The sequence below is a fragment of the Lycorma delicatula genome, chromosome 6, assembly GCF_047948215.1.
Source record: "Lycorma delicatula isolate Av1 chromosome 6, ASM4794821v1, whole genome shotgun sequence".
In the NCBI taxonomy this organism is placed as follows: Eukaryota; Metazoa; Arthropoda; class Insecta; order Hemiptera; family Fulgoridae; genus Lycorma; species Lycorma delicatula.
The window spans coordinates 83,473,865-83,486,341 of record NC_134460.1 but is presented as its reverse complement, the minus strand read 5'-3'; the positions used below and the strand labels follow the sequence as shown (position 1 = coordinate 83,486,341).

General features: G+C 29.4%; 1 protein-coding gene across 20 annotated transcripts in view; it reads left to right on the top strand.

Moving 5' to 3' along the window:
* Nucleotides 1-12,477, top strand: part of LOC142325978 (CUGBP Elav-like family member 1) — a 1,952,897-nt gene that overhangs the window by 479,345 nt on the left and 1,461,075 nt on the right. For all 20 annotated transcript variants that reach the window (XM_075367994.1, XM_075367987.1, XM_075367984.1 and 17 more), the window contains exon 3: nucleotides 1,392-1,537. The gene's annotated coding sequence lies outside the window, so the exon portion shown is untranslated. The remainder of the gene's footprint in view (nucleotides 1-1,391; nucleotides 1,538-12,477) is intronic.

The following is a 12,477-nucleotide window of genomic DNA, read 5'->3' as shown; positions in this document are numbered from 1 at the left end:
CTGTGGACGTTTTTAGCCCATCCACATGCAAGAGTGGTTGGATTGGGGCGCTCCGATGAAGCATTGAGGACCCTCACGGTATGTGAGGTGGGCGCGATTCGGGAGGGGGGGTAGGTATGCGTGGGGTGCATACCCGGACTCTGATTAGGGTGTAGTGGCGGGAAGGGTAGCCTTTCTGGGGAGGGTTGTCGTGGCAACCAGAAGTGGTGGTCATGATGTCTCAATGAACCAGGAGGGATCCCGACGGGTAGGACAGCGATGTTAGCTGCATGCAGAGGGTGGGTTAATTTGCAACCACGTCACTCAGGGCCGACCGAGGCAGCGTCTTCTAGGCGATTACCGGTTGCTCCTGAGTGGTTAAAAAGTCTGAAAAAAAGGAGACTATGCAGGAGGCCATACTGTTGTGCCTCCTCAATCAGTCCATCTATTTGGATTTGCTTCATTTAGGTAATTTCGAACTTGTAATCTGTAATGAGCCGGAGTCCTATCCAGCACCACATTTTTTTATATTTAGTGCAAATTTTTGAGATTTGCCTTTAATAAACGTAAATATATTGACAGTGTAAATGTAATATCTATGTAATATTATTAAGTTATTATAATTTATTACATGATAACATTAATAATTTTTTTCCAATTAAGACCGTGATCAATGATCTACCGAGGCAAACAATAAGACAATTACTTTTTTATTATCTATGGACAGGACAACCATATTTCTTTGCGTAACTATATAACGTGTAATTACGCTATGGTCTAAATAAAGTATTCATTTATAGTGGTAAATAAAATTAAAGTAAAACGAAACAACAGTTACTTAAAAATATTTTGTTACAAATTCGCCAAAAACAAGAATTAGCTAGCTTTACTTAACTTTAATACCACCATGTAGAAACAATGGGATTAACAGTAGTAACTTATTTTCGTTTTATTTTAAAGTTGGCAAGGAAACACAATAAGCTAAGTAAGAAAGACTTGTATTTACTTCCTTAGCAGGGTATCATCCCTTACAACTACACATTCCTCGACTATTCAACACAAAGTCCCTCCCTTCCTTTCATTTCTATTATATAAACAAGAAAGAATATTTTCAATATTAATATTTTATCTTGTTATACGTTTTTATAACGTATATTATTAATATTGCACATTTTGACATTTTTTTTCTTTAATTTCCGGATAGATTTATGATTAAATAAAACTTAAACGGATTATGATTTATTTAGTAATTTAGTAATTTATTTAGTAAAAAAATTTATCCTAGTATGAAAATACTGCCTTACCTTCAATAAAAATATTTTATATTTTGTTTGTATTTTCTTAGCATTTATCAATGACTATGTAATAAGAAAATTTTTAATTGTTTATTGTTTTAATTTATCTTGTTGCAGAACATTTTAAACAACTTTAGAATAACTACATATAATTCCAAGGAAAACGGTACATGAAGAAATCAAAATAAAAAGATCTAGACTACATAAATTTGTGAATTCTCTCTGATTTTAAAATCGCTGTTGCTTCGACTGATTGCTGAAAGGTATTTCATTGTCATAAATTTGTCACTTTACTGCTTGAATTTAAAAAAATCACACATGTCAGTTTACCTGAACAACTGTGACATTTATAAAATAAGTGAAAGATTATCATATAGAAATTTGTTAAATTTTTACTATAAAAACTTGCGTAATATATTTCATGAAATTCTATAGAATCTTAAAGGACTTAAAGAAACGTTTTTTTATGACTGAGAAATTAATTTATAGAAGCTTATGCGTTTGAATATGAATATGCAAATTTTTAGCGTATGAAAGATATTATATTATACCTGATCGGGATTGGAACTCGGGACCTCCCGGATTCATTGATTTGTTCAGTTATACTTATTTTTTCCCCACCCTATCTATCAGTAGGTAATTTTTTTTTTTTTATAATTTCCAAAACGTATTCGACAATTAAAATTTTCTTTGAAAAATATACGCATGTTCTTTCCAATAAAAAAAAGCGTTCTTCCAAGACGATTTTTATGAAGTTGCTGGAAACTAACGTAGTTTGCTACTCATAATATTTGATTGACTAAAAAATGAATAAATAACAAAAACACCATAAGAATTTTTAAATTAAGAAAAACAAAGAGGCGGTGAAAATTAAAATATAATTAAACAATTTTATTCATCACTACGTGGTGTTCTGCCTAGTTGCAAATCCCTTACATTACCATTGTCTCCAGTTCTAACAATACCTTTACATGTACGAAAACTTCATTCTAATTCATCAGCATAACAACTGATATAGTTCAAAAATTATCTAAGAATCTGATGAAATTTACTTTCTTACCAGCTTTTGTTGTAAGCACACAAATTAGTTTTGATTCCAAGATGAATAAATTCTTAAATGAATTAAGAAATGTATAGAAAAAACACAAGAAATATATTTCAACTGTTATATGACGTAGGAATTCGTGCTGTACGATGCAACTTCTACTCAAGCAACTTGTTATTTATCGAGAGAGTACGATGTTAACACAGTCATTCTTTTGAAAATTAGCCACCGTATTTAGAAAGGATATGGTCATAAGAGAATAAGGACAGTAAGCATAAGAGAATAGGTAATATTTTTCCACAAATAACTACCTTATTTCTCTTTATCTAGCTACGCTCCTACGGACTCTAATGATGAAGTGCGGGAAGGAAAGTTAAAAATTACTGTTTATTTCTCTTAACTTTTCAGCCAACATCAATATACAAAATAATACTTACTAGAAGAACAATAGCTAAATCCATTATTACATTTATCAGTTTTCGTGAAACTAAACAGCGAATTTCGTTGTTAAAACGAAGTATAAAAACTGGTTATAGAGGTTGCTATCCTAATATTTTGCTAATAATATTTGACTAATATTTTAAACTTATCCACGGTTGTCCATATATTAATATATCACTGATATGGGAAAGTAGAAGAAAATTAGATTTTACTAGTGATCAATAGATTAACTAATGATATTAGCACTAGTGATATCCAAAGATGAACTAGTGATATTAGCTACCGCGCTGAAATCCTCTAGTATTAAATTTATAGTCCACAGTGTCAGAATGTTGATTACCCGTTTACAAGATATTTTTGAAAAATCACATCATGATGTGGTTTTCGTCAGGTTATGATTTGGCCTGTGATTTATTTAATGGGGATATTTAAAGAACTGTATATTCTCTAAACGTCCTAGTTATAAACTAATTATAGGCTAGAATTCATAAAGAAATTGAAGTGATCTGTTTTGAAATATAATGATATACTCGTACAACGATTTTTTTTTCATATATACATGTACGTTACTCATAAATGGTCTTTTGGAAACTACTTAATCATGAAAATAAAAATAAATTTTAAATTTCATTGCACACCTATTTATATTAAATAAATAGAACGTCATCGAGTTTTATTTAGTGTTCGTGAAAGGCCTAAATTCTGTTTTCATCCAAAAACACATTATTCTATTCAAATTTTTTCATTATAATTATTTTATTTAATCTTTTGATCGATATGTGGACATAATATTAAATATTTACTTCATGTTGTTTTGTTTGATGTGAGGTTTTTTAAATCTTAAATTCCTACGTCTTGGTTTGTTTTTATTTTCTTGAGCATGAATAATAATATCACTCATGGACAAAAAAAAATGTTTAATGTTTCTCTAAGTGTGATACAATTACTTGAATGGCTTTTTTGCGTACATTGCAGAACTGAAAATATAATTTTTCTATCACCCTTAGTTCTAAATAAATTGTGCTTCAAAAGAAAATAAGGGAAAATATAGTTAAAATCTGTAAAATTTATAATTTTGTATGGTCATACCTGTGTTAGGATGATTTCGCTGATCCTTTTCTGTTATAAATAGCATCAGGCACATCCCGAATTAATGTCAAACTGTAATCGGCTAGAACGTTAGTATTCCATTTCTATTTATAGCGATTTTCCATCACCGAAATGTCTTGGTGGAAACGTTCATCGTGTTCGTCACTTACGTCTTCGAGGGTATTCGGGAAAAAATCCAGATGTGAGTGAAGCAAATGTATTTCCAAAGATATATTACATCCTATAGCTCTGTATGAGGTAAGAGGTTGATTAACAACATCGTGGTAATTGTCGGATTTTTGTTTGCCGATAAAACTTTTGCAAACGTCTTTAAATGAAGCCAAAGCTTTCTACATTATTTAACATTGAGTTAAATATATCATCTTTGATCAACTCTCTTATTTGACGACCAACAAAAATTCCTTCTTTAATTTTTCCTTCACTTAAATTCGGAAATTTCTCCCTGATGTTAAAAAATCTGGGACTATCCTTCATTGCTTTTATAAAATTTTTCATTATTCCTAGCTTGATATGAAGAGGGAGTAAAAATATTTTTTGGGATTCAACTAAGGGCTCACGAATAATATTTTTCCCGTTTGGAGTTAATTTCCTTTCCACTCTTTGGTGTAACATAATGTTATCCCTAGTTCGGCTGTCCCATTCACAAAGAAAACACATGTACTTAGTATAGCCTAACTGAATGCCTATAACAAAATATCTATAACTTTCAAATCACCACATATATTCCAGCTATGTTTTTTATAATTTATTTTTTCAAGAATTTCTTTCATCACATCATATGTCTCTTATACCATCAGTGATTGGTATCGACGGATATTTGTTGCCGTTGTGAAGTAGAACCAGTTTTAAACTATACTTCGACGAATCTATGAAAAGGCGCCAGTCAACAGGTTTATGAACTTGTCCTGCAACATAAGCTCATCAATATTTGTACAATAAACCAAATTATTTTCATCAATAAAGTACTGAGAAAGTTCTTTTTTCAGCTTCGAAAGCCCGAATTTTTTGTATTTTTTTAAAAGTAAATTCCAACCTTTTAGTCTTCATTCTAACAGTTCAGCTTGATTTTTTGATAAATTTAAATCCCTAACCAAGTCATTAAATTCATCTTGTGATATGATATCACAAGATATCATATACCTTATTGAAAGGTAATTCAAAATCAAAATCATTGTTGTCTTCTCAGTACTGCCTGATTCTTCATCCCTTCTTTCAAAACATACATTCACAGGTGGCTCAGGAACTGAAATAATTTCACTGTGAGGTACCGGCCTGATTGCATATTGCAATGAAGGATATTTTACAGTATGTTTAGATTTTTTAGAAACTCCAGACACACTTCGTAAACAAAAGTAACAATCGGTTACATGATCCTTTGGTTCACGCCAAACCAGATACACTAAATGGCAAAGCCTTCCGTGTTCCTTTCAGCCATCCTCTTAAATAAACAGAGTAATTAGTGTATAGTATATGAGGAGCCCACGTCTTATCCTGATCACCAATTTTACACTGAAAGTACAAATGATATACTTTTTTAATTAAAAGGTATAATGTTTTTTTTTATATTTGATTTTACAATAAACTCACCACGTACATAACAAAATGCATCCAAATCATTTACACAATTTCGAGACACTGCACCGTAACAAGACCGATTAATGCACAGTCTTAATCATGCACAGACATCTTGTACATGAAGGGTCACTCTTCAGTATTAGATATGATGTCATAATATGTGACTATGATATGATTTAATTATTTTTCTAGTATTGTTTATTTATAGCTTACAGATTACGTTAACAAAGTTAGACAATAAAAAATGAGCTAACAAAATAGAATATAGGAGCTTAAAATGCTAACTATACGTTGAAAAATGAAAAAAGCCTTTAATTAAAATTTAAACATTTTTCAAAAATAGTGGATGATAGAAAAATTCAGAGTTCATATTCGTTTTCAGCATCAAAAACAGATTAAACTCAGTATTGCATGTTAGGAAAAAAAAATTATGTTTATCAGTGTATTCAATATATGTGATTATTTTGCGAACTAAAAGAATCTCTTTAATTATTTTATCATATATTATGATACTATAATAATTGTTTCCTAGTTTCTATTATTTATTATTATACCAATAGTTATTTATTGCAAGCTAATATTTATTTAATTTATCAGAATGTATACTGGTCATTAAATTAATAGAGAAACACCTACATACGGTAAAGTCAAGTTGCTGATGGCTATTTAGAAACGTTGTTCTGTAAACTTATTGTTCTACGAGAGTAGTAAGCAGTGGGTTTAGTATCGTTAACTGTAGTTCGTGACCAACTATTGGCTATTCTAAGGGCAATTGCATCTTCTTAATAGCCGAAACATGAGTAAAGAACATACGTATTTTAAACTAAATGACCCAGTGAATGCCACTTTGATCAGTAAATACATGTAATTATCGAGGTTTATATTGCTTACTAGTATATTTATCACTGTATTTTGATCCACTCTGTGCTATTTAACTGTTATTGTTGAATTTTAGATATCTCAATATACTAAGATAATTATCTTATTTTCTAAAACGAAATAGTTTAATGTACTTTTGAAATAACGATAGGGGTAATTACACAACTTTGTACAAATTCGAAAATGTGATTTGCATGTCAAATTTATAAAAATACAAACCTTTATTAACACAATCCTAAAACTAATTTTTTTTTTAATTTTCACGGCGAGTGTAGCCAGAACATTTATTAAAGGAGAAAATATAGTGATCATGTTTCCCCCTTCCCCAAAAGTAGTGTATCAGTTTTATATCTTTACGTGTTAGGGTCTAATTAGTTCATGTAAATAAAAAAACATACGTATCCATGCTGTGCTTACGTATGTACATATATGTGGCGCACTGCTTTTTGCTTTACACCTAGAATGGACCAAACCGATTTTCTTAAGAGGCATTTTAAAAGAAAAGTTTATTAAACCAATCTGTTACCTACAATGCTGATATAAATAAACAACAATTTTTAAAAACTTGCTTTATATTTTTTTAGTCGTACTTTAATCAAATTATTATCATATATTGCATGCGTTTAATTAGTAGGTTAATTTGGATTTCAAAAGATTTCTCACACCCGCCCTCTTAATTTCCAACCTTAATTTACTCCCGTACGGCAGGATGTTTGCAAAATAATTGTGGAATACTGTATTGTCACTCGACCTTAGTAACTGTGTAAAATTTCATCAATCGGCAATGTCAGGAAGTATCTTAAATTAAGGAAGCAAGATTTGAGGACAAATATGAAAAAAAATTGAAAAAAGACATTGTTAAAATAAAGCAAACAATAATTCAAACAACCCACCGGGTTGGTCTAGTAATGAACGCGTGTTCCCAAATCAGCTAATTTGGAAGTCGAGAGTTTCAGGTTTCAAGTCGGAGTGGAGGCAATTACTTTTATACGGATTTGAATACTAGATCGTGGATACCGGTGTTCTTTGGTAGTTGGGTTTCAATTAACTATTCATCTCAGGAATGGACGAACTGAGATTGTAAAAGACTACACTTCATTTGCACTTATACATATCATCCTCATTCAACCTCTGAAATGATATTTGAACGGTAATATCCGGAGGCTAAACAGGAAAAAGAAAGTAATAATCAAACAAATTTTTTTTAAAAAATCAACCCCCACCTCTTAAAATTGAAATATAGTTATAATGTTTTTTTTTTGTAATTTTTCTCGACATCACTTGGTTTAAATATTTTTCAAAATTTTTTTTTAAATTTATATTGTCTAATGTCCACAATATTAGACAAGTATAGACCCTTAATTATATAGATCCTGGATCTAAAATGCAGAATGTTTATTATTATTTTATTTTTCTTATAAATGGGATGCCTTTATTGAAAGTAATTTTAAGATTTAGAGAAGTATTTTACTTAAATTAAAATTTATTTCCACGAAAATATATATATGTACAATTTTTTTTTTTGGCTCTTAACTCTTTCAATTTTTATTGCTAACGATCTTTTTTGTTGATTTTTCTTCATCATTCAAAGGGCTGTTAAAATTAAAAAAGCTTTAGCAGTTATATTATTTTACGAACCCAAATGGGAAACAATTTTTTTCATTACTTTCATAAAAGTTACACCTTATTTTTTCAATAATTAAAAAAGCTTTTTTTATATTATTTCTTTATTAATAAATTTTCCCCATAGCGTGAGGAAATCTCTAAAATCAAAAAGTTTTTATTCCAAATTTGGAAATTTTGATCCTTGTATCTTACTTTGGTAATCATCATAACCCAAAACTAAAAAAAATTTTAGTTTTTCGATCTCGAAATTTGTATAACTAATTTTGGTGAATGTTAGTGTTATTAAAGGAGTCCTTTTAATACGGAAGAATTGTTTAAGAACATATAATGACATTTTAAGGCTGTTATTTTGTTTTTTTTTGTTTTTTTTTTGTAGCCGGGAAAGTCATCCAACATTTTGCTAGCTTCTTTCTTTGAAGTACAAATAAATAAACAAATCGTTATCGAGTTAATTTGAAATATTAGACTTAATAAAATTCTGTAAAAATGTAAATAAAAACTGATATATTTCTGATAATATTTATTATATATTACAATGAATGTATTAGATAAATATAATAGTATACATTTTAGAAAAATCGAATTTTTGTACATGTTGAAAAACAGAATAAAAAAATCAGTTGGAAATTTTAAATAAATTTCTATGGCCTTATAGATCGGACGAGAACATTACCAAACGGATAAGAGACTTCTTGTTGATAATGTACACTACTGTGTTCACTATCTCAATTGACTAGGATGTCGTGGTACTTCAGCGGAAGTGTACAACTCCTCTCAAAACGGTCGTGATCACTCATTTTGGTGCTCTTCTTCGTTACGTACGGTTCACTTTATTTGAAAATCGCTTGCTCCAAGACCCCTCCATTCTCTTCCTCTGTTCCCGGCTAAACATTTCAGTTTCTGATAGCTCAATTTCCTTTTATATCGTCTTTAATTATTACTTTCGATAATTTTTTACCGTTATTTGATCTTTATTTTGCTCTTTATACCGGTTTTTAATCAACCTTCACCAGTCATCATCTGTCTCGGGTAAGATAGCTTACCTGTTCTCAATAGTTGAAATTAAGTTTATTACCATGTAGTCTTCTATTTTATTTGAATTTTTTTTTTTAAAACCTAGATTTATATAGTGAAAATTCACAATTTTTTTTTAGTAATGCATTCTTAAGACATTAATTCCGATCAATAAAGGATTTTTGTGATGTTCAGGGTAAAGCATTTAAGAGACAATTAGAAAATGACCGATGAAAGTTTTGATGCTAAAAGTAGCTTAGAAAGTCAAAAAACGTAGCATTTTTCTTTCTGAAACATCAGGAATTCCCTTTGAAAAGAGTTTATAAACGTTAAATTCAGTCACATTCTATTTAGCTTATCTACACTCGAATCTGTAGCGTCGTTTTCTTTATTTTTTTAATACATTAAATTAGTCTGAAATTCATTTGGTATCAGTTAGTCTACTACAGATGTTGACCCTCTCTGCCATTTTCACCGGTCAAGAATTACGACAAATACAAGTTCACTGTGGAAAAATTTTGGAACATTAAAATCACATTTTGCGTAGCTCTCTTGTAAGATAAGCAGAATAGCCTAATTTGTTTCAGAACGTTTTTGGTAACCATCTTTCTAAATGCCATTCAACTTTTTGGGTGAATGATTATTATCAATTGGTTCAAAAAAAATATTTTTTTCTGCAGAAAATTCTTGAGCTGGTAAATGCAAAATCATTAATATTGTGCAGGATGGAAATTCCGGATTTACTAAAAAACCATTCTCTCGAAGGATTGTGGGCGCGATAGATGACCGTTATTTAGAAAGAAACCTTGGAACATCTGTTTAAAGGTATTTATTTTAGCGGCCTCTCTATGATCCCGGTTGTTTGTAAGATTTTTCACTTTACAATTTTCCCTTATCCTTGTTTTTCCTCCTTCCGAGGGTTCTAGGGTAGATTTTAGTATTCATTGAATCGATGCTTTGAATATTGGAGACTAAAATATTTGTATAGCTTGGTGAGAGAAGTTTTTGGACATTGGACTATTGGAAGCTTTTGCTTTTGGACTTATTCAAGAATTTATGTTTTCCTCTTGAACCAGTAAAAACACGTCTAACCTAGGATTAATATCAGGTAAAATCTTCTGAGTAAAAATTTCTGAGAGTTTTGACAGCCCTGTATTGAGTAATCTTATCTTAAAACTTAACTCTTTTTTGATAAATTCCATTAAATTTGTCTTATTTTTTTATTTTTGTAAATTAAATTAAATTTTTCAATAAAATTAAACATATTATTTTAATGTTGTAAATGGAATTATTTGTAAAGATTGTATTTTTTCTATTCTTTCGTTAAAAAAAATAATAAAGAAAAATAATCTTTACTTTTGAAATATAATTTACATTTAATTTTTTTTTCATGTTTGGTTGGCATGTAACACGACTATTTTGATATAATTCTTACTTTTGTATAATTTATTTTTTTACTAGATTGACAATATCATCAGCAAACTATCAGATCGTGACACATACACATAGTATCTTACCTAATACGGGAGTTATAAAAAGCAAAATATATTTTTAATGTAGAAAAAAAAATTTGTATTATGAAAATTTCATGCTTATTTTTTAAGTAATTAAGAAAAAGTAGAAAGTAAATTGTCTACTTTTGTTTATTCTTAAGATATATCGACGAGATTAAAAGTTAATTATTGCTAGTTCTGCTTGATGAAGTGGATTAAAATCGTTGTCTAAAGTGTCTTACTTCACTCATACCGTTGACAATAATTACATGGTAATGAATTGTTCTTAACTGTAAGGAAAGCAGTAATGAACCACCTGCTCAATGATAATATTATAAATTTAGTTCACTTCTTCAGTGAAGCATTGGTTTTTTTTTTTTTTTAATTAAAAGAGTATGCATGTTTTACTTATAGTAAACCGGGGTTCTCCCACCTACTTACCCACGCGCGCACGTATATATATATATATATATATATATATATATATATACACGAGCGCGCAGGTATAAATTGTTACACCTGTTTCTTTAACCTATAATCGTTTCCCGTGAGAAAGATTACTTAAAAAATTGTAATAGAAAGTTGAAATGTCGCAACAAACATATTTTCAGTGATTTTTCCATAGTAACGCCAGAAATGGGAGGCAGTATTTTTCTTTTGAAACGGAATGTTTCAAATTTTCTTTCAATTTATTTTTATTCTCAAAAATCAAATAATATACAACAGTTAAGCCTCTTTGTATAACTAAGGCCTGTAAAGAAAAAATTCCCGTTCAGAAAGCTTGCTCGTTAATTGGCGTTATAATCACATGGGTTATAAAAAGAATTTACAAGTAAGGAATTAATTTGATGAGTTTCAAATTATCTTTAAATGAATCCCGAAAGTATAATTTATACAGTTTTTTAAATTACTTTTTAAAAATAATTATACCGGGTTATTAATGAAGATTGTAACAAACTTTCAGGACATTTTTTCGCTGAGACATGTAGGTTCAGATACGCTTAGTTAGTGAGTGTCTGCTTGCGAAAGACTTAGTCCAGATATCTACATCTTCGATAAAATTAAGCCAGACTGTAATTCTTGATACCCAAATTAAAGGGTTAATTTAGTGACTTTACAACAAATCTCCAGAAAAATTGAAAAAAATAGGTTCCTACACTATATTTTTAGTTATTTGTTTTAGTAATCTGGGATAAAAGACAAAAGAATGGTATGAATAACTCACTATTTTATATTTGCGTAAAATAACTTTGTTATATCGATAATAAACGCATAGAAGTTTTAAACAAAACTAGTAGGGAATTTAATTATCTACAAGAATTGTGAATTAAATAAGGTTGAGTATAATGGTATAAATAAAGCCTACCGAAACTAAATACAAAAAGTAAAAATTTCGAAGTTTATTAAAAACAAAATGTGGTAAATTTTAACTAGGTATTAAAACTAATAAAATGTTCACTTTCATTTCGTTTAATACTTTTCACTTTTTATTTGTTTAAAACTTGTTTCAATTTTTATTTTTGGGAAGTAATCAGGGCGAAATCTATCGCCAGCCGATACTTCCTGACGAAACTTTTCCGAACATGTTTATATGAACTTTATTCTTTATTTTCACCAATAACATGTCTTAAACGTTTATTACAATCTTTGTGAATCACTCTATATGAACGCACGTTGTAAAATACACTCTTCAAATAATGAATTATAAATATTCCAGCAAGTTCTTATTATGGTTTAAATTTTCTCAGTAGTATTGTTTTTTCAATAATTAATTTTGATTTCTTTCAATTAGTGTTTGGTTTTAAATAGTTTTACAAAAAAAAAAAGAACACTAAAATCTAATTTAAATTCGATAAATCAACTGATTACTAAATTTTTTATCGTAAAATATACGATTCTCGTGGTGTATAATTTTTCTAGAAATCAGATCTTGCAAGTTCTCCGCCCTAGCCCTGTACAGTTAATCATTTTTATTGTTTTATTGTAGTAAATTAACGGTTGAAAATGATTGAACTCTGGA